We start from the raw sequence: 21,914 nt of genomic DNA on the forward strand, positions 1-21,914 counted from the left end.
CTTCTACCAATCTCCCAGCCTCTCTTCTACCAATCTCCCTCTGTCCCCTTCCAGCCTCTAGTCTCCCCCTCCCAACTTCTAGTCTTCCCCCTCCCAGCCTCTCGTCTCCCCCTCCCAGCCTCTCGTCTCCCCCCTACCAGCCTCTCGTCTCCCCCGTCTCGTCTCCCCCTCCCAGCTTCTCGTCCCCCCCCCCCTCCCAGCCTCTCGTCTCCCCCCCTCGTCGCCCCCGTCTCAGGCTCTCCTTCCCCCTTGCCTGCTTCACCCCCTCCCTGTCTTCATGTCCCCCCCTCCCTGTCTTCATGTCCCCCCCCCTCCCTGTCTTCATGTCCTCCTCCCTGCCATCCCTCCCTGTCTTCATGTCCCCCTCCCGCCCTGTTAGTTTATAACTTACGTAAAGTTAAATCATGTAACAAGCTGCAGTTTCATACAACTGTCTTTATACCTTAACTACATAATCATACTAGGTCCTGAGGTGTACAACATTAACTACAGTGCCTTGCGAAAGTATTCGGCCCCCTTGAACTTTGCGACCTTTTGCCACATTTCAGGCTTCAAACATAAAGATATAAAACTGTATTTTTTTGTGAAGAATCAACAACAAGTGGGACACAATCATGAAGTGGAACGACATTTATTGGATATTTCAAACTTTTTTAACAAATCAAAAACTGAAAAATTGGGCGTGCAAAATTATTCAGCCCCCTTAAGTTAATACTTTGTAGCGCCACCTTTTGCTGCGATTACAGCTGTAAGTCGCTTGGGGTATGTCTCTATCAGTTTTGCACATCGAGAAATTTTTTCCCATTCCTCCTTGCAAAACAGCTCGAGCTCAGTGAGGTTGGATGGAGAGCATTTGTGAACATCAGTTTTCAGTTCTTTCCACAGATTCTCGATTGGATTCAGGTCTGGACTTTGACTTGGCCATTCTAACACCTGGATATGTTTATTTTTTAACCATTCCAGTGTAGATTTTGCTTTATGTTTTGGATCATTGTCTTGTTGGAAGAAAAATCTCCGTCCCAGTCTCAGGTCTTTTGCAGACTCCATCAGGTTTTCTTCCAGAAAGGTCCTGTATTTGGCTCCATCCATCCTCCTGTCTGTAACGGTCCCCTGACGGAGCCGTCTGTAACGGTCCCCTGACGGAGCTGTCTGTAACGGAGCTGTCTGTAATGGTCCCCTGACGGAGCCGTCTGTAACGGTCCCCTAACGGAGCCGTCTGTAACGGTCCCCTGACGGAGCTGTCTGTAACGGTCCCCTGACGGAGCTGTCTGTAACGGTCCCCTGACGGAGCTGTCTGTAACGGAGCTGTCTGTAACGGTCCCCTGACGGAGCTGTCTGTAACGGTCCCCTGACGGAGCCGTCTGTAACGGTCCCCTGACGGAGCCGTCTGTAACGGAGCTGTCTGTAACGGTCCCCTGACGGAGCTGTCTGTAACGGTCCCCTGACGGAGCCGTCTGTAACGGAGCCGTCTGTAACGGTCCCCTGACGGAGCTGTCTGTAACGGAGCCGTCTGTAACGGTCCCCTGACGGAGCCGTCTGTAACGGTCCCCTGACGGAGCCGTCTGTAACTGTCCCCTGACGGAGCCGTCTGTAACGGTCCCCTAACGGAGCTGTCTGTAATGGTCCCCTAACGGTGCTGTCTGTAACGGTCCCCTAACGGAGCTGTCTGTAACGGTACCCTGACGGAGCCGTCTGTAACGGTCCACTGATGGAGCCGTCTGTAACGGAGCCGTCTGTAACGGTCACCTGACGGAGCTGTCTGTAACGGTCCCCTGACGGAGCTGTCTGTAACGGTCCCCTGACTGAGCTGTCTGTAACGGTCCCCTGACGGAGCCGTCTGTAACGGTCCCCTGACGGAGCTGTCTGTAACGGTCCCCTGACGGAGCCGTCTGTAACGGTCCCCTGACGGAGCCGTCTGTAACGGTACCCTGACGGAGCCGTCTGTAACGGTCCACTGATGGAGCCGTCTGTAACGGAGCCGTCTGTAACGGTCACTTGACGGAGCTGTCTGTAACGGTCCCCTGACGGAGCTGTCTGTAACGGTCCCCTGACTGAGCTGTCTGTAACGGTCCCCTGACGGAGCCGTCTGTAACGGAGCCGTCTGTAACGGTCACCTGACGGAGCTGTCTGTAACAGTCCCCTAACGGAGCTGTCTGTAACTGTACCCTGACGGAGCCGTCTGTAACGGTCCACTGATGGAGCCGTCTGTAACGGAGCCGTCTGTAACGGTCACCTGACGGAGCTGTCTGTAACGGTCCCCTGACGGAGCTGTCTGTAACGGTCCCCTGACTGAGCTGTCTGTAACGGTCCCCTGACGGAGCCGACTGTAACGGTCCCCTGACGGAGCTGTCTGTAACGGTCCCCTGACGGAGCCGTCTGTAATGGAGCTGTCTGTAACGGTCCCCTGACGGAGCCGTCTGTAAAGGTCCCCTGACGGAGCTGTCTTTAACGGTCCCCTAACGGAGCTGTCTGTAATGGTCCCCTAACGGTGCTGTCTGTAACGGTCCCCTAACGGAGCCGTCTGTAACGGAGCTGTCTGTAACGGTCCCCTAACGGAGCTGTCTGTAACGGTCCCCTGACGGAGCCGTCTGTAACGGTCCCCTGACGGAGCTGTCTGTAACGGTCCCCTAACGGAGCTGTCTGTAATGGTCCCCTAACGGTGCTGTCTGTAACAGTCCCCTAACGGAGCTGTCTGTAACGGTACCCTGACGGAGCCGTCTGTAATGTTCCACTGATGGAGCCGTCTGTAACGGAGCCGTCTGTAACGGTCACCTGACGGAGCTGTCTGTAACGGTCCCCTGACGGAGCTGTCTGTAACGGTCCCCTGACTGAGCTGTCTGTAACGGTCCCCTGACGGAGCCGTCTGTAACGGTCCCCTGACGGAGCTGTCTGTAACGGTCCCCTGACGGAGCCGTCTGTAACGGAGCTGTCTGTAACGGTCCCCTAACGGAGCTGTCTGTAACGGTCCCCTGACGGAGCCGTCTGTAAAGGTCCCCTGACGGAGCTGTCTGTAACGGTCCCCTAACGGAGCTGTCTGTAATGGTCCCCTAACGGAGCTGTCTGTAACGGTCCCCTGACTGAGCTGTCTGTAACGGTCCCCTGACGGAGCCGTCTGTAACGGTCCCCTGACGGAGCCGTCTGTAACGGTCCCCTGACGGAGCCGTCTGTAACGGTCCCCTGACGGAGCTGTCTGTAACGGTCCCCTGACTGAGCCGTCTGTAACGGTCCCCTGACGGAGCAGTCTGTAACGGTCCCCTGACGGAGCCGTCTGTAACGGTCCCCTGACGGAGCCGTCTGTAACGGTCCCCTAACGGAGCAGTCTGTAACGGTCCCCTGACGGAGCCGTCTGTAACGGTCCCCTGACGGAGCCGTCTGTAACGGTCCCGACGGAGCCGTCTGTAGCGGTCCCGACTGAGCCGTCTGTAAAGGTCCCCTGACGGAGATGTCTGTAACGGTCCCCTGACGGAGCCGTCAGTAACGGAGCTGTCTGTAACGGTCCCCTGACGGAGCTGTCTGTAACGGTCCCCTGACGGAGCCGTCTGTAACGGTCCCCTGACGGAGCCGTCTGTAACTGTCTTCTGACTGAGCCGTCTGTAACGGTCCCCTGACGGAGCCGTCTGTAACGGTCCCCTGACGGAGCTGTCTGTAACGGTCCCCTGACGGAGCCGTCTGTAACGGTCCCCTGACTGAGCCGTCTGTAACGGTCCCCTGATGGAGCCGTCTGTAACGGTCCCCTGACGGAGTCGTCTGTAACAGAGCCGTCTGTAACGGTCCCCTAACGGAGCAGTCTGTAACGGTCCCCTGACGGAGCCGTCTGTAACGGTCCCCTGACGGAGCCGTCTGTAACGGTCCCGACGGAGCCGTCTGTAAAGGTCCCCTGACGGAGCCGTCTGTAACGGTCCCCTGACGGAGCCATCTGTAACGGAGCTGTCTGTAACGGTCCCCTGACGGAGCTGTCTGTAACGGTCCCCTGACGGAGCCGTCTGTAACGGTCCCCTGACGGAGCCGTCTGTAACGGTCCCCTGACGGAGCCGTCTGTAACTGTCTTCTGACTGAGCCGTCTGTAACGGTCCCCTGACGGAGCAGTCTGTAACGGTCCCCTGACGGAGCTGTCTGTAACGGTCCCCTGACGGAGCCGTCTGTAACGGTCCCCTGACTGAGCCGTCTGTAACGGTCCCCTGACGGAGTCGTCTGTAACAGAGCCGTCTGTAACGGTCCACTGATGGAGCCGTCTGTAACGGAGCCGTCTGTAACGGAGCCGTCTGTAACGGTCACCTGACGGAGCTGTCTGTAACGGTCCCCTGACGGAGCTGTCTGTAACGGTCCCCTGACTGAGCTGTCTGTAACGGTCCCCTGACGGAGCCGTCTGTAACGGTCCCCTGACGGAGTTGTCTGTAACGGTCCCCTGACGGAGCCCTCTGTAACGGAGCTGTCTGTAACGGTCCCCTAACGGAGCTGTCTGTAACGGTCCCCTGACGGAGCCGTCTGTAACGGTCCCCTGACGGAGCAGTCTGTAACGGTCCACTGACGGAGCCGTCTGTAACGGTCCCCTGACGGAGCCGTCTGTAACGGTCCCCTGACGGAGCCGTCTGTAACGGTCCACTGACGGAGTCGTCTGTAACAGAGCCGTCTGTAACGGTCCACTGATGGAGCCGTCTGTAACGGAGCCGTCTGTAACGGTCACCTGACGGAGCTGTCTGTAACGGTCCCCTGACGGAGCCGTCTGTAACTGTCTTCTGACTGAGCCGTCTGTAACGGTCCCCTGACGGAGCCGTCTGTAACGGTCCCCTGACGGAGCTGTCTGTAACGGTCCCCTGACGGAGCCGTCTGTAACGGTCCCCTGACTGAGCCGTCTGTAACGGTCCCCTGACGGAGCCGTCTGTAACGGTCCCCTGACGGAGTCGTCTGTAACAGAGCCGTCTGTAACGGTCCCCTAACGGAGCCGTCTGTAACGGTCCCGACGGAGCCGTCTGTAACGGTCCCGACGGAGCCGTCTGTAAAGGTCCCCTGACGGAGCCGTCTGTAACGGAGCTGTCTGTAACGGTCCCCTGACGGAGCTGTCTGTAACGGTCCCCTGACGGAGCCGTCTGTAACGGTCCCCTGACGGAGCCGTCTGTAACTGTCTTCTGACTGAGCCGTCTGTAACGGTCCCCTGACGGAGCAGTCTGTAACGGTCCCCTGACGGAGCTGTCTGTAACGGTCCCCTGACGGAGCCGTCTGTAACGGTCCCCTGACGGAGCCGTCTGTAACGGTCCCCTGACGGAGTCGTCTGTAACAGAGCCGTCTGTAACGGTCCACTGATGGAGCCGTCTGTAACGGAGCCGTCTGTAACGGAGCCGTCTGTAACGGTCACCTGACGGAGCTGTCTGTAACGGTCCCCTGACGGAGCCGTCTGTAACGGTCCCCTGACGGAGCCGTCTGTAACTGTCTTCTGACTGAGCCGTCTGTAACTGTCTTCTGACTGAGCCGTCTGTAACGGTCCCCTGACGGAGCAGTCTGTAACGGTCCCCTGACGGAGCTGTCTGTAACGGTCCCCTGACTGAGCCGTCTGTAACGGTCCCCTGACGGAGTCGTCTGTAACAGAGCCGTCTGTAACGGTCCACTGATGGAGCCGTCTGTAACGGAGCCGTCTGTAACGGAGCCGTCTGTAACGGTCACCTGACGGATCTGTCTGTAACGGTCCCCTGACGGAGCTGTCTGTAACGGTCCCCTGACTGAGCTGTCTGTAACGGTCCCCTGACGGAGCCGTCTGTAACGGTCCCCTGACGGAGTTGTCTGTAACGGTCCCCTGACGGAGCCCTCTGTAACGGAGCTGTCTGTAACGGTCCCCTAACGGAGCTGTCTGTAACGGTCCCCTGACGGAGCTGTCTGTAACGGTACCCTGACGGAGCAGTCTGTAACGGTCCACTGACGGAGCCGTCTGTAACGGTCCCCTGACGGAGCCGTCTGTAACGGTCCCCTGACGGAGCCGTCTGTAACGGTCCACTGACGGAGTCGTCTGTAACAGAGCCGTCTGTAACGGTCCACTGATGGAGCCGTCTGTAACGGAGCCGTCTGTAACGGTCACCTGACGGAGCTGTCTGTAACGGTCCCCTGACGGAGCAGTCTGTAACTGTCTTCTGACTGAGCCGTCTGTAACGGTCCCCTGACGGAGCCGTCTGTAACGGTCCCCTGACGGAGCTGTCTGTAACGGTCCCCTGACGGAGCCGTCTGTAACGGTCCCCTGACTGAGCCGTCTGTAACGGTCCCCTGACGGAGCCGTCTGTAACGGTCCCCTGACGGAGTCGTCTGTAACAGAGCCGTCTGTAACGGTCCCCTAACGGAGCAGTCTGTAACGGTCCCCTGACGGAGCCGTCTGTAACGGTCCCCTGACGGAGCCGTCTGTAACGGTCCCGACGGAGCCGTCTGTAACGGTCCCGACGGAGCCGTCTGTAAAGGTCCCCTGACGGAGCCGTCTGTAACGGTCCCCTGACGGAGCCGTCTGTAACGGAGCTGTCTGTAACGGTCCCCTGACGGAGCCGTCTGTAACGGTCCCCTGACGGAGCCGTCTGTAACTGTCTTCTGACTGAGCCGTCTGTAACGGTCCCCTGACGGAGCAGTCTGTAACGGTCCACTGACGGAGCTGTCTGTAACGGTCCCCTGACGGAGCCGTCTGTAACGGTCCCCTGACTGAGCCGTCTGTAACGGTCCCCTGACGGAGCCGTCTGTAACGGTCCCCTTACGGAGTCGTCTGTAACAGAGCCGTCTGTAACGGTCCACTGATGGAGCCGTCTGTAACGGAGCCGTCTGTAACGGAGCCGTCTGTAACGGTCACCTGACGGAGCTGTCTGTAACGGTCCCCTGACGGAGCTGTCTGTAACGGTCCCCTGACTGAGCTGTCTGTAACGGTCCCCTGACGGAGCCGTCTGTAACGGTCCCCTGACGGAGTTGTCTGTAACGGTCCCCTGACGGAGCCCTCTGTAACGGAGCTGTCTGTAACGGTCCCCTAACGGAGCTGTCTGTAACGGTCCCCTGACGGAGCCGTCTGTAACGGTCCCCTGACGGAGCAGTCTGTAACGGTCCACTGACGGAGCCGTCTGTAACGGTCCCCTGACGGAGCCGTCTGTAACGGTCCACTGACGGAGTCGTCTGTAACAGAGCCGTCTGTAACAGTCCACTGATGGAGCCGTCTGTAACGGAGCCGTCTGTAACGGTCACCTGACGGAGCTGTCTGTAACGGTCCCCTGACGGAGCCGTCTGTAACGGTCCCCTGACGGAGCTGTCTGTAACGGTCCCCTGACGGAGCTGTCTGTAACGGTCCCCTGACGGAGCAGTCTGTAACGGAGCTGTCTGTAACGGTCCCCTAACGGAGCTGTCTGTAACGGTCCCCTGACGGAGCTGTCTGTAACGGTCCCCTGACTGAGCTGTCTGTAACGGTCCCCTTACGGAGCCGTCTGTAACGGTCCCGTCTGTAACGGTCCCCTGACGGAGCCGTCTGTAACGGTCACCTGACGGAGCCGTCTGTAACGGTCCACTGACGGAGTCGTCTGTAACAGAGCCGTCTGTAACGGTCCACTGATGGAGCCGTCTGTAACGGAGCCGTCTGTAACGGTCACCTGACGGAGCTGTCTGTAACGGTCCCCTGACGGAGCTGTCTGTAACGGTCCCCTGACTGAGCTGTCTGTAACGGTCCCCTGACGGAGCCGTCTGTAACGGTCCCCTGACGGAGCTCTCTGTAACGGTCCACTGACGGAGCTGTCTGTAACGGTCCCCTGACGGAGCCGTCTGTAACGGAGCTGTCTGTAACGGTCCCCTAACGGAGCTGTCTGTAACGGTCCCCTGACGGAGCTGTCTGTAACGGTCACCTAACGGAGCTGTCTGTAACGGTCCCCTAACGGAGCTGTCTGTAACGGTACCCTGACGGAGCCGTCTGTAACGGAGCTGTCTGTAACGGTGCCGTCTGTAACGGAGCCGTCTGTAACGGTCCCCTGACGGAGCTGTCTGTAACGGTCCCCTGACGGAGCTGTCTGTAACGGTCCCCTGACTGAGCCGTCTGTAACGGTCCCCTGACGGAGCAGTCTGTAACGGTCCCCTGACGGAGCCGTCTGTAACGGTCCCCTGACGGAGCCGCCTGTAACGGTCCCCTAACGGAGCAGTCTGTAACGGTCCCCTGACGGAGCCGTCTGTAACGGTCCCCTGACGGAGCCGTCTGTAACGGTCCCGACGGAGCCGTCTGTAAAGGTCCCCTGACGGAGCCGTCTGTAAAAGGTCCCCTGACGGAGCCGTCTGTTACGGTCCCCTAACGGAGCAATCTGTAACGGTCCCCTGACGGAGCCGTCTGTAACGGTCCCCTGACGGAGCCGTCTGTAACGGTCCCGACGGAGCCGTCTGTAAAGGTCCCCTGACGGAGCCGTCTGTAAAGGTCCCCTGACGGAGCCGTCTGTAACGGTCCCCTGACGGAGCCGTCTGTAACGGAGCTGTCTGTAACGGTCCCCTGACGGAGCTGTCTGTAACGGTCCCCTGACGGAGCCGTCTGTAACGGTCACCTGACGGAGCTGTCTGTAACGGTCCCCTGACGGAGCCGTCTGTAACGGTCCCCTGACGGAGCTGTCTGTAACGGTCCCCTGACGGAGCCGTCTGTAACGGAGCTGTCTGTAACGGTCCCCTAACGGAGCTGTCTGTATAGGTCCCCTGACGGAGCCGTCTGTAACGGTCCCCTGACGGAGCTGTCTGTAACGGTCCCCTAACGGAGCTGTCTGTAACGGTCCCATAACGGTGCTGTCTGTAACGGTCCCCTAACGGAGCTGTCTGTAACGGTACCCTGACGGAGCCGTCTGTAACGGAGCTGTCTGTAACGGTGCCGTCTGTAACGGAGCCGTCTGTAACGGTCCCCTGACGGAGCCGTCTGTAACGGTCCCCTGACGGAGCCGTCTGTAACGGTCCCCTGACGGAGCAGTCTGTAACGGTCCCCTGACGGAGCCGTCTGTAACGGTCCCCTGACGGAGCCGTCTGTAACGGTCCACTGACGGAGCAGTCTGTAACGGTCCCCTGACGGAGCCGTCTGTAACGGTCCCCTAACGGAGCTGTCTGTAACGGTACCCTGACGGAGCCGTCTGTAACGGAGCTGTCTGTAACGGTGCCGTCTGTAACGGAGCCGTCTGTAACGGTCCCCTGACGGAGCCGTCTGTAACGGTCCCCTGACGGAGCCGTCTGTAACGGTCCCCTGACGGAGCAGTCTGTAACGGTCCCCTGACGGAGCCGTCTGTAACGGTCCCCTGACGGAGCCGTCTGTAACGGTCCACTGACGGAGCCGTCTGTAACGGAGCTGTCTGTAACGGTCCCCTGACGGAGCCCTCTGTAACGGAGCTGTCTGTAACGGTCCCCTAACGGAGCTGTCTGTAACGGTCCCCTGACGGAGCCGTCTGTAACGGTCCCCTGACGGAGCCGTCTGTAACGGAGCTGTCTGTAACGGTCTCCTGACGGAGCCTTCTGTAACGGAGCTGTCTGTAATGGTCCCCTGACGGAGCCGTCTGTAACGGAGCTGTCTGTAACGGTCTCCTGACGGAGCCTTCTGTAACGGAGCTGTCTGTAATGGTCCCCTGACGGAGCTGTCTGTAACGGTCCCCTGACGGAGCCGTCTGTAACGGTCCCCTAACGGAGCTGTCTGTAACGGTCCCCTGACGGAGCCCTCTGTAACGGAGCTGTCTGTAACGGTCCCCTAACGGAGCTGTCTGTAACGGTCCCCTGACGGAGCCGTCTGTAACGGTCCCCTGACGGAGCCGTCTGTAACGGAGCTGTCTGTAACGGTCTCCTGACGGAGCCTTCTGTAACGGAGCTGTCTGTAATGGTCCCCTGACGGAGCCGTCTGTAACGGTCCCCTGACGGAGCCGTCTGTAACGGTCCCCTAACGGAGCAGTCTGTAACGGTCCCCTGACGGAGCCGTCTGTAACGGAGCTGTCTGTAACGGTCTCCTGACGGAGCCTTCTGTAACGGAGCTGTCTGTAATGGTCCCCTGACGGAGCTGTCTGTAACGGTCCCCTGACGGAGCCGTCTGTAACGGTCCCCTAACGGAGCAGTCTGTAACGGTCCCCTGACGGAGCCGTCTGTAACGGTCCCGACGGAGCCGTCTGTAAAGGTCCCCTGACGGAGCCGTCTGTAACGGTCCCCTGACGGAGCCGTCTGTAACGGAGCTGTCTGTAACGGTCCCCTGACGGAGCTGTCTGTAACGGTCCCCTGACGGAGCCGTCTGTAACGGTCCCCTGACGGAGCCGTCTGTAACAGTCCCCTGACGGAGCAGTCTGTAACGGTCCCCTGACGGAGCTGTCTGTAACGGAGCTGTCTGTAACGGACCCCTGACGGAGCCGTCTGTAACGGTCCCCTGACGGAGCCGTCTGTAACGGTCCCCAGACGGAGCCGTCTGTAACGGAGCCGTCTGTAACGGAGCCGTCTGTAACGGAGCCGTTAGTAACGGTCGCCTGACGGCGCCGTCTGTAACGGAGCCGTCTGTAACGGAGCAGTCTGTAACGGTCCCCTGACGGAGCCGTCTGTAACGGTCGCCTGACGGAGCCGTCTGTAACGGTCCCCTAACGGAGCAGTCTGTAACGGTCCCCTAACGGAGCCGTCTGTAACGGTCCCCTAACGGAGCCGTCTGTAACGGTCCCCTAACGGAGCCGTCTGTAACGGTCCCCTAACGGAGCCGTCTGTAACGGTCCCCTAACGGAGCCGTCTGTAACGGTCCCCTAACGGAGCCGTCTGTAACGGTCCCCTAACGGAGCCGTCTGTAACGGTCCCCTAACGGAGCCGTCTGTAACGGTCCCCTAACGGTGCCGTCTGTAACGGTCCCCTAACGGAGCCGTCTGTAACGGTCCCCTAACGGAGCCGTCTGTAACGGTCCCCTAACGGTGCTGTCTGTAACGGTCCCCTAACGGAGCTGTCTGTAACGGTCCCCTGACTGAGCCGTCTGTAACGGAGCTGTCTGTAACGGAGCCGTCTGTAACGGAGCCGTCTGTAACGGTGCCGTCTGTAACGGAGCCGTCTGTAACGGAGCCGTCTGTAACGGAGCCGTCTGTAACGGAGCCGTCTGTAACGGAGATGTCTGTAACGGTCCCCTGACGGAGCCGTCTGTAACGGTCCCCTAACGGAGCAGTCTGTAACGGTCCCCTGACGGAGCCGTCTGTAACGGTCCCCTGACGGAGCCGTCTGTAACGGTCCCGACGGAGCCGTCTGTAAAGGTCCCCTGACGGAGCTGTCTGTAACGGTCCCCTGACGGAGCCGTCTGTAACGGAGCTGTCTGTAACGGTCCCCTGACGGAGCTGTCTGTAACGGTCCCCTGACGGAGCCGTCTGTAACGGTCCCCTGACGGAGCCGTCTGTAACAGTCCCCTGACGGAGCAGTCTGTAACGGTCCCCTGACGGAGCTGTCTGTAACGGAGCTGTCTGTAACGGACCCCTGACGGAGCCGTCTGTAACGGTCCCCTGACGGAGCCGTCTGTAACGGTCCCCAGACGGAGCCGTCTGTAACGGAGCCGTCTGTAACGGAGCCGTCTGTAACGGTCCCCTGACGGAGCCGTCTGTAACGGTCCCCTGACGGAGCCGTCTGTAACGGTCCCCTAACGGAGCCGTCTGTAACGGTCCCCTAACGGAGCCGTCTGTAACGGTCCCCTAACGGAGCCGTCTGTAACGGTCCCCTAACGGTGCCGTCTGTAACGGTCCCCTAACGGAGCCGTCTGTAACGGTCCCCTAACGGAGCTGTCTGTAACGGTCCCCTAACGGAGCTGTCTGTAACGGTCCCCTAACGGTGCTGTCTGTAACGGTCCCCTAACGGAGCTGTCTGTAACGGTCCCCTGACTGAGCCGTCTGTAACGGAGCTGTCTGTAACGGAGCCGTCTGTAACGGTGCCGTCTGTAACGGAGCCGTCTGTAACGGAGCCGTCTGTAACGGAGCTGTCTGTAACGGAGCTGTCTGTAACGGTCCCCTGACGGAGCTGTCTGTAACGGAGCCGTCTGTAACGGAGCAGTCTGTAACGGTGCCGTCTGTAACGGAGCCGTCTGTAACTGTCCCCTGACGGAGCTGTCTGTAACGGAGATGTCTGTAACGGAGCCGTCTGTAACGGAGCCGTCTGTAACGGAGCCGTCTGTAACGGAGCCGTCTGTAACTGTCCCCTGACGGAGCTGTCTGTAACGGAGATGTCTGTAACGGAGCCGTCTGTAACTGTCCCCTGACGGAGCTGTCTGTAACGGAGCTGTCTGTAACTGTCCCCTGACGGAGCTGTCTGTAACGGTCCCCTGACGGAGCTGTCTGTAACGGAGCTGTCTGTAACGGAGCTGTCTGTAACGGAGCTGTCTGTAACGGAGCCGTCTGTAACGGAGCTGTCTGTAACGGAGCTGTCTGTAACGGTCCCCTGACGGAGCCGTCTGTAACGGATCTGTCAGTAACGGAGCTGTCTGTAACGGAGCCGTCTGTAACGGACCCCTGACGGAGCCGTCTGTAACGGAGCTGTCTGTAACGGATCTGTCTGTAACGGTCCCCTGACTGAGCCGTCTGTAACGGATCTGTCTGTAACGGACCCCTGACGGAGCCGTCTGTAACGGAGCTGTCTGTAACGGAGCTGTCTGTAACGGTCCCCTGACTGAGCTGTCTGTAACGGACCCCTGACGGAGCCGTCTGTAACGGTCCCCTGACGGAGCCGTCTGTAACGGACCCCTTTTCCCCACACACACGTTCTTAGTTGGCACACACACATACACATTAATAGTTCAGAGATAACCACATTCATAGTACTGAGCAATACACAAAGCACTGTGCAAGCCTTCTAGACTTCTGAGGTTGAATATGTGTAATTTAGTGTCAATAGTAGGAGAGGGGGGGGTGGGTAAGTTAAACCAGTTTTAACATTCAGCTTCTGTCCGTCAAAGGAAATATAGTATTCTTTCTAACAAAGATATCTACATATTTTTCAGGATGTTGTGTATCCTCTGAAATAATCATAATTTATGCTATGTTGTTGTTTTAGGTCTGTCTTTATGTTGTGGTGTCTCTCTTCTGCCATGCTATGTTGTTGTCTTCGGTCTGTCTTTATGTTGTGGTGTCTCTCTTCTGCCTTGCTAGGTTGTTGTCTTAGGTCTGTCTTTATGTCGTGTTGTGGTGTCTCTCTTCTGCCTTGCTGTGTTGTTGTCTTAGGTCTGTCTTTATGTTGTGGTGTCTCTCTTCTGCCATGCTATGTTGTCTTAGGTCTGTCTTTATGTTGTGGTGTCTCTCTTCTGCCATGCTATGTTGTTGTCTTAGGTCTGTCTTTATGTTGTGGTGTCTCTCTTCTGCCTTGCTATGTTGTTGTCTTAGGTCTGTCTTTATGTCGTGTTGTGGTGTCTCTCTTCTGCCTTGCTGTGTTGTTGTCTTAGGTCTGTCTTTATGTTGTGGTGTCTCTCTTCTGCCATGCTATGTTGTCTTAGGTCTGTCTTTATGTTGTGGTGTCTCTCTTCTGCCATGCTATGTTGTTGTCTTCGGTCTGTCTTTATGTTGTGGTGTCTCTCTTCTGCCTTGCTATGTTGTCTTAGGTCTGTCTTTATGTTGTGGTGTCTCTCTTCTGCCATGCTATGTTGTTGTCTTCGGTCTGTCTTTATGTTGTGTTGTCTCTCTTCTGCCTTGCTAGGTTGTTGTCTTAGGTCTGTCTTTATGTTGTGTTGTCTCTCTTCTGCCATGCTATGTTGTTGTCTTAGGTCTGTCTTTATGTTGTGGTGTCTCTCTTCTGCCATGCTAGGTTGTTGTCTTAGGTCTGTCTTTATGAAGTGTTGTGGTGTCTCTCTTGTTGGGATGTGTGTGTTGTCCTATAAAAGGCCTTTTGGTAGGCCGTCATTGAAAAATAAGAATTTGTTCTTAACTGACTTGCCTAGTTAAATAAAGGTTAAATATTTTTTCAAAATAAAAAAACTATGTAAACATTACAGTTTTGAAAACGGGAACGGGACAAGGTACATTAAGCCGCCTACACATTAAATTGTAATTCATTATTTAACTAAATATTTCCACCACCTTTTAAAAAGCTAAGTCTATTTTTTCTTCTCAAACACAATCACAATCTATGCCCTGTTGATACCTCATATCTCAGCGATAATGCTTTGCATTACCCCTTGGAATAAAACACTAACATTTACTCAACTTGACATTGGCCCAACTTACCCCAAGGCAAACATTTACACTCTATTAGCCTACACAGCTACAAGGATGCACTTTCATACTAGATTTAGGACCTCATATTGAAGCTAATAGAGGCCCCAACTGATGTTTATAACATCGTTAAAATTATCTACTTTGGTTTAGATACAAGCATAATGAAATCTCTAACACAATAAAATCATTTGACTTGGTGAAAATCTGTTTGTTTTGGACCTAACTTGCTGGTCAGTTTTTCCATGTGGTTTCATCCTTCAGACTCCATGAACTGATGACCTCTTCCTACATATTTGGTCACATGATTCATTTTGTGTACGGTTTCCTAGAAACAAGGGTGGTTCAAACTTCACCCACTCTCCCCTATTGCTACTCTATTGGTTATGAATTAAAATGTCCCTTAACACATCAATCATTTAATAAATAATGTGTGAATTGTGATGAGGGCTCTCTCATTTCAGTGAGGTAAATACATGAGTCATCTAGATAAGTCATCTTTAAGAGGTACTGGAGTACAACATCACAGCTGATCATATTAACACCATATCAACACCAGAGATTGTTAACGTCTTACATTATATGTCTGTACCATTTACAGTAAACTGTGCCCAGAGCTTGTCTAAGTGAGGATGATTGAGATACGGACATTGGTACTCTATTCTCAGTGTGGTTCAGTCTCTAAGGTTAGGAAGTGTCAGGTGAGTTGACCTCTTGTCTGTAAGGATAGAATGTGTCAGGTCAGTTTTACCTCTTGTTTCAGGTGTCCAAAGCGTCCTCTCTCTCTCTCTGTGTCCCAGTCTGTCTCTGCGTTGGGTTAGGTAAGTATTCCAGTAGAGACAGAGGTCAGGGGTTGAGGTGGTCTATTCGTTGGTCACTCATTGGTTGGCTCCTCGGTTTTGGGGGTCAGTTTGAAAGTTTTTCAGCTCTTCTGTCAGATCATGGTTTCTATGCTGAGGTTTTTGGTGGTTTGTTAGCTGGTCTCTACACTGGTCAGTCTGCGACTCTCTTCGGGGTCCTGGTGAGGTAGCTGCATGGATGCCCATGGACAGCCTGAGTTCCTGTGGTTAGGGTCTCTCTCTCTCTGTGTCTCTGTGTTCTGGCTCCTCTCCATCTCCCGCATGTGGATATTATCACCCAGCAGACTTTCTATTGGCTTTCATCACTAAACAAGTCTCGCCCTCTCCCTCCCTAACACTCTCTCTCTGTAGACTGCCCCTCCCTGTTTCTCCCCTTCTCACCCTCATTGCATTGTTAATTCAATCCAACCAGCCCCGTCGACAAAGCACACACACACACACACACACTGCAACACTTTCCCAGTGTCTCCTGATGTGGTTTGCCCCCTGCTTGCTACCCGGCAGGGAGGAAGAGAGGTAGAGAAAGAGAGAGAGAGAGAGAAAAAGACCAAGAAGGAGAGTTACAGCAGGGACTTATTTTAACATCACAGATGGAGTGTGTTTAAACACTTAAAACAGCCTTTTTATTGAACACTTTAGGGTCTCTGAGTGTCTGAAGGTTTAAGTACGGCTTCGTGGGATGAAAGCCATTTTGACCCGTGAAATACCACTAGTGAAGTGATCTGGACGTCATGTCTCCAGCCCGACAACTCCAACCATGCTGTATGTTCTTCAACAACCGTCAAGGTGATGGAGTTGTGTTGCTCCTTGGTTAATAGTAAGAGAACACAGTAGCAGTGTTTTTTCACAGTACTTTCCATAGTAGTCTACACGTCACCAGCAATTAACAACACCCATGGATAATACATTTACTGTTTAATGTTTATAATCAATTAAACAAGATCAGTATCGTTATCATGCATTCAAATAATGAGATGGATTGTCAAAGCTCTGTGTAGTTAAACTCCTAGACTACAGTGACGCTACAGTGGCAGAACAAAATAGTGTCTGGTGCCATCTAGTGGCCATAGATGGAATTTCACTCCTTTATATTCCTCAACACCGGCCGGCCCTGCAGCTCAGGGGTGTCAAACTAATTTCCCCCCTGGGCCGCATTCGGTCTTCACCAAGGTCAAATACAATTAGATTATTTTACCTCGCCATCAAAATTAGTATGAAATGGTCCTTTTATCCTTTTATTTATTACAAGTAAAACTAAATTAGAATACTTAATTTAATTAATTATTCTGTATACTTCTGGCCCTTCTTTGGACACTGTGTTAACAACCCTCCAGACGAGCTTCAATGCCATACAACTCTCCTTCCATGGCCTAGTAGTGATACTGGACGGGCGAGCAGGTGTGGGCAGTGATCGGTTGAAGAGCATGCATTTAGTTTTACTTGTATTTAAGAGCAATTGGAGGCCACGGAAGGAGAGTTGTATGGCATTGAAGCTTGCCAGAATAATTTTGCACGCCCAATTTTTCAGTTTTTGATTTGTTAAAAAAGTTTGAAATATCCAATAAATGTCTGTGATTGTGTCCCACTTGTTGATTCTTCACAAAAAAATACAGTTTTATATCTTTATGTTTGAAGCCTGAAATGTGGCAAAAGGTCGCAAAGTTCAAGGGGGCCGAATACTTTCGCAAGGCACTGTATATATATATATATGTATGTGTGTGTGTGTGTATATGTGTGGGTATATGTGTGTGTGTGTGTGTGCAGCGTCTGTCTTTACCTCCTCCTTGGGAGCGCAGCAGTCTGCCAGAAGGATACGTTTATAGAACAGTCCCTGGTGTGTTCTCTGGTACTGCTTGAACACCTCCTGGACCGTCAGACAGCTTTTAAACATCTTCATCTGTTTCTCCTGCTCCAGAGTCACCTCCAGCCACTTCTGGGCTCTCTGAACCTCCTCTCCCAGGGCCGTCTCTAGTTTCTGGGGTCGGAGGAGGAGGATGGATGGATGGTGTCGTCTGCGTAGAGGTGGTTCAGAGACTCACCAGCAGCAAGAGCGACATCATTGACGTATACAGAGAAGAGAGTCGGTCCAAGAATTGAACCCTGTGGCACCCCCATAGAGACTGCCAGAGGTCCGGACAGCAGACCCTCCGATTTGACACACTGAACTCTCAGAGAAGTAGTTGGTGAACCAGGTGAGGCAATCATTTGAGAAACCAAGGCTGTCGAGTCTGCCGATGAGGATGTGGTGATTGACAGAGTCGAAAGCCTTGGCCAGATCAATGAATACAGCTGCACAGTAATGTTTCTTATCGATGGCGGTTAAGATATCGTTTAGGACCTTGAGCGTGGCTGAGGTGCACCAATGACCAGCTCTGAAACCAGATTGCATAGCAGAGAAGGTATGGTGAGATTCGAAATGTTTGGTAATCTGTTTGTTGACTTGGCTTTCAAAGACCTTAGAAAGGCAAGGTAGGATAGATATAGGTCTGGAGCAGTGTGGGTCAAGAGTGTCCCCCCCTTTGAAGAGGGGGATGACCGCAGCTGCTTTCCAATCTTTGGGAATCTCAGACGACACGAAAGAGAGGTTGAACAGGCTAGTAATAGGGGTGGCAACAATTTCGGCAGATCATTTTAGAAAGAAAGGGTCCAGATTGTCTAGCCCGGCTGATTTGTAGGGGTCCAGATTTTGCAGCTCTTTCAGAACATCAGCTGACTGGATTTGGGAGAAGGAGAAATGGGGAAGGCTTGGGCGAGTTGCTGTGGGGGGTGCAGTGCTGTTGACCGGGGTAGGGGGAACCAGGTGGAAAGCATGGCCAGCCGTAGAAAAATGCTTCTTGAAATTCTCAATTATGGTGGAGGCTATATACAGGGGGGTACCGGTACAGAGTCAATGTGGAGGCTATATACAGGGGGTACCGGTACAGAGTCAATCTGGAGGCTATATACAGGGGGACACCGGTACAGAGTCAATGTGGAGGCTATATACAGGGGTTACAGAGTCAATGTGGAGGCTATATACAGGGTGTTAATGTACAGAGTCAATGTGGAGGCTATATACAGGGGGTACCGGTACAGAGTCAATGTGGAGGCTATATACAGGGGGTACCGGTACAGAGTCAATGTGGAGACTATATACAGGGGGTACCGGTACAGAGTCAATGTGGAGGCTATATACAGGGGATACCAGTACAGAGTCAATGTGGAGGCTGTATACAGGGGGTACCGGTACAGAGTCAATGTGGAGGCTATATACAGGGTGTTACGGTACAGAGTCAATGTGGAGACTATATACAGGGGGTACCGGTACAGAGTCAATGTGGAGACTATATACAGGGGGTACCGGTACAGAGTCAATGTGGAGGCTATATACAGGGGGTACCGGTACAGAGTCAATGTGGAGGCTATATACAGGGGATACCAGTACAGAGTCAATGTGGAGGCTGTATACAGGGGGTACCGGTACAGAGTCAATGTGGAGGCTATATACAGGGGGGTACCGGTACAGAGTCAATGTGGAGGCTATATACAGGGGGTACCGGTACAGAGTTGTCGTGTCTTTACTATCATTAAACTGAAGACTTATTAACTAGGAAGTCGGGGCACCAAGGAAAATATTCAGATTACAAAGTTATAATTTCCTAATATAACCTTTCAGATATTTTATATCTGATCAATTAGTCTTCGAATGAATGAATTATTTACTTTACCTCACGTTAGTCTCATTCCAAACGTCGTAAATTGTTGGTTATCTGCCCGAACCCAGTCTTCACTATGAGTCATCCATACATCAATTGTCTTAAATCATTTATTTATTACTAAGTAATTCACAGAAATGCATAAACAAACAGTAAATATGGTTACATGAAATGATAGAATGTTCCCTAGTGGGCTGAACCAGCATGGTGGCTTGTTAGACAGAGGGGCAATGGGGGGTCGACTAAGAAGTCCCTACAGAGTTAATTATAACAATTAAGATGCTAATCCCTTACACATGAACTCTCACTCATTCGGGAACAATTGCAATCAATATATATATTTACGCTCAGTGTGTCGTCTTGATCGCTGGTGAAAAGTATTTTGTAGAGTTGTCCGTCTCTCTCTCTCTCCCTCTCTCTGTCTTGGTTAGAGGGGATAGTTCAAAGTGACATTCGTTATAGAATGGATGTTTCGGCGGTTGTCGTTCTTCACGTTCAATGATACCGAATTCCCAGCTGCAGACTAGTAATTAATATCAAAGACTTGTTCTTATTCTGTCGGTATCGATAGTCTAAGAGTTTAACCACGTGGTATGGTTAAAAAGATTCAGCAATGCTCTACAACCTTTGTCCTGCCCTAATGGAGAAGAACATGGTCTGGTGATAATTTCTCAAAGTTGGGTTTTATTCGGAATGGCAGAAAAGGGGCTGTCCCAGGATGTCTGACCCTAACTGGGCTCAGGGGCGGTCCTCTGATTTAGTTCAAATCAAAAGGGAATTGTGTTTTTCTTCATTAAACAGTCCAAAATCATATTACACCATTATACAAACAGTATCATCCTCACTCATTCATCTTATACAACAATTAGATGTAAACCTCAGATCTGAGGCTATTGTATAAACAGCATTATGGTAATGTAGCCACACCGTCTCCCATTAGCTTCCCCAAGTTGTGACAAACGCACCAGTTCGTAGCTGGATTCTTCACCCATCTATTACACTTTCGCCTGTCAGGAAGTACAAGATACAATTGCAGAGGGAGGAGTTTAGTCCCAGGGTCCTTAGCATATTGATGAGCTTTGAGGGCACTATGGTGTTGAACGCTGAGCTGTAGTCAATAAACAGCACTCTCAAAGAGGTGATCCATTTGTCCAGATGGGAAAGGGCAGTGTGGATTGCAATAGAGATTGTATCATCTGTGGATCTGTTAGGGCGGTATGCAAATTGGAGTGGGTCTAGGGGTTTCTGGGATGAGGTTGTTGATGTGAGCCATGACCAGCCTTTCAAAGCATTTCATGGCTACAGACGTGAGTGCTACAGGTCGGTAGTCATTTAGGTAGGTTAGCTTTGCGTTCTTGGGCACAGGGATTATGGGTGGTCTGCTTGAAACATGTTGGTATTACAGACTCAGACAGAGAGAGGTTGAAAATGTCAGTGAAGTCACTGCTAAGAAGCTAGTGTCAAGGCTGGATTTAGAGTCAACATACTTACTGGGACTATCTAGTACCAAGGCTGGATCTGGAGTCAACATACTTACTGGGACTATCTAGTACCAAGGCTGGATTTAGAGTCAACATACAGTGCCTTGCGAAAGTATTCGGCCCCCTTGAACTTTGCGACCTTTTGCCACATTTCAGGCTTCAAACATAAAGATATAAAACTGTATTTTTTTGTGAAGAATCAACAACAAGTGGGACACAATCATGAAGTGGAACGACATTTATTGGATATTTCAAACTTTTTTAACAAATCAAAAACTGAAAAATTGGGCGTGCAAAATTATTCAGCCCCCTTAAGTTAATACTTTGTAGCGCCACCTTTTGCTGCGATTACAGCTGTAAGTCGCTTGGGGTATGTCTCTATCAGTTTTGCACATCGAGAGACTGACATTTTTTCCCATTCCTCCTTGCAAAACAGCTCGAGCTCAGTGAGGTTGGATGGAGAGCATTTGTGAACAGCAGTTTTCAGTTCTTTCCACAGATTCTCGATTGGATTCAGGTCTGGACTTTGACTTGGCCATTCTAACACCTGGATATGTTTATTTTTGAACCATTGTAGATTTTGCTTTATGTTTTGGATCATTGTCTTGTTGGAAGACAAATCTCCGTCCCAGTCTCAGGTCTTTTGCAGACTCCATCAGGTTTTCTTCCAGAATGGTCCTGTATTTGGCTCCATCCATCTTCCCATCAATTTTAACCATCTTCCCTGTCCCTGCTGAAGAAAAGCAGGCCCAAACCATGATGCTGCCACCACCATGTTTGACAGTGGGGATGGTGTGTTCAGCTGTGTTGCTTTTACGCCAAACATAACGTTTTGCATTGTTGCCAAAAAGTTCAATTTTGGTTTCATCTGACCAGAGCACCTTCTTCCACATGTTTGGTGTGTCTCCCAGGTGGCTTGTGGCAAACTTTAAACAACACTTTTTATGGATATCTTTAAGAAATGGCTTTCTTCTTGCCACTCTTCCATAAAGGCCAGATTTGTGCAATATACGACTGATTGTTGTCCTATGGACAGAGTCTCCCACCTCAGCTGAGTGATCATGGGCCTCTTGGCTGCATCTCTGATCAGTCTTCTCCTTGTATGAGCTGATAGTTTAGAGGGACGGCCAGGTCTTGGTAGATTTGCAGTGGTCTGATACTCCTTCCATTTCATCATTATCGCTTGCACAGTGCTCCTTGGGATGTTTAAAGCTTGGGAAATCTTTGGATACCCAAATCCGGCTTTAAACTTCTTCACAACAGTATCTCGGACCTGCCTGGCGTGTTCCTTGTTCTTCATGATGCTCTCTGCGCTTTTAACGTACCTCTGAGACTATCACAGTGCAGGTGCATTTATACGGAGACTTGATTACACACAGGTGGATTGTATTTATCATCATTAGTCATTTAGGTCAACATTGGATCATTCAGAGATCCTCACTGAACTTCTGGAGAGAGTTTGCTGCACTGAAAGTAAAGGGGCTGAATAATTTTGCACGCCCAATTTTTCAGTTTTTGATTTGTTAAAAAAGTTTGAAATATCCAATAAATGTCGTTCCACTTCATGATTGTGTCCCACTTGTTGTTGATTCTTCACAAAAAAATACAGTTTTATATCTTTATGTTTGAAGCCTGAAATGTGGCAAAAGGTCGCAAAGTTCAAGGGGGCCGAATACTTTCGCAAGGCACTGTACTTACTGGGACTATCTAGTGTCAAGGCTGGATTTAGAGTCAACA

The 21,914-nt window shown here is 52.5% G+C and overlaps 1 protein-coding gene across 2 annotated transcripts in view; it reads right to left on the reverse strand.

Moving 5' to 3' along the window:
• The window catches only part of LOC110515341 (gremlin-2-like), a 39,186-nt gene extending 23,811 nt beyond the window's left edge, over window positions 1–15,375 (reverse strand). For both annotated transcript variants that reach the window (XM_036960822.1, XM_036960821.1), the window contains exon 1: window positions 14,893–15,375. The gene's annotated coding sequence lies outside the window, so the exon portion shown is untranslated. The remainder of the gene's footprint in view (window positions 1–14,892) is intronic.
• Between the last annotated feature and the right edge of the window lie 6,539 nt (window positions 15,376–21,914).

The sequence above is a fragment of the Oncorhynchus mykiss genome, chromosome 23, assembly GCF_013265735.2.
Source record: "Oncorhynchus mykiss isolate Arlee chromosome 23, USDA_OmykA_1.1, whole genome shotgun sequence".
Taxonomy (NCBI): Eukaryota; Metazoa; Chordata; class Actinopteri; order Salmoniformes; family Salmonidae; genus Oncorhynchus; species Oncorhynchus mykiss.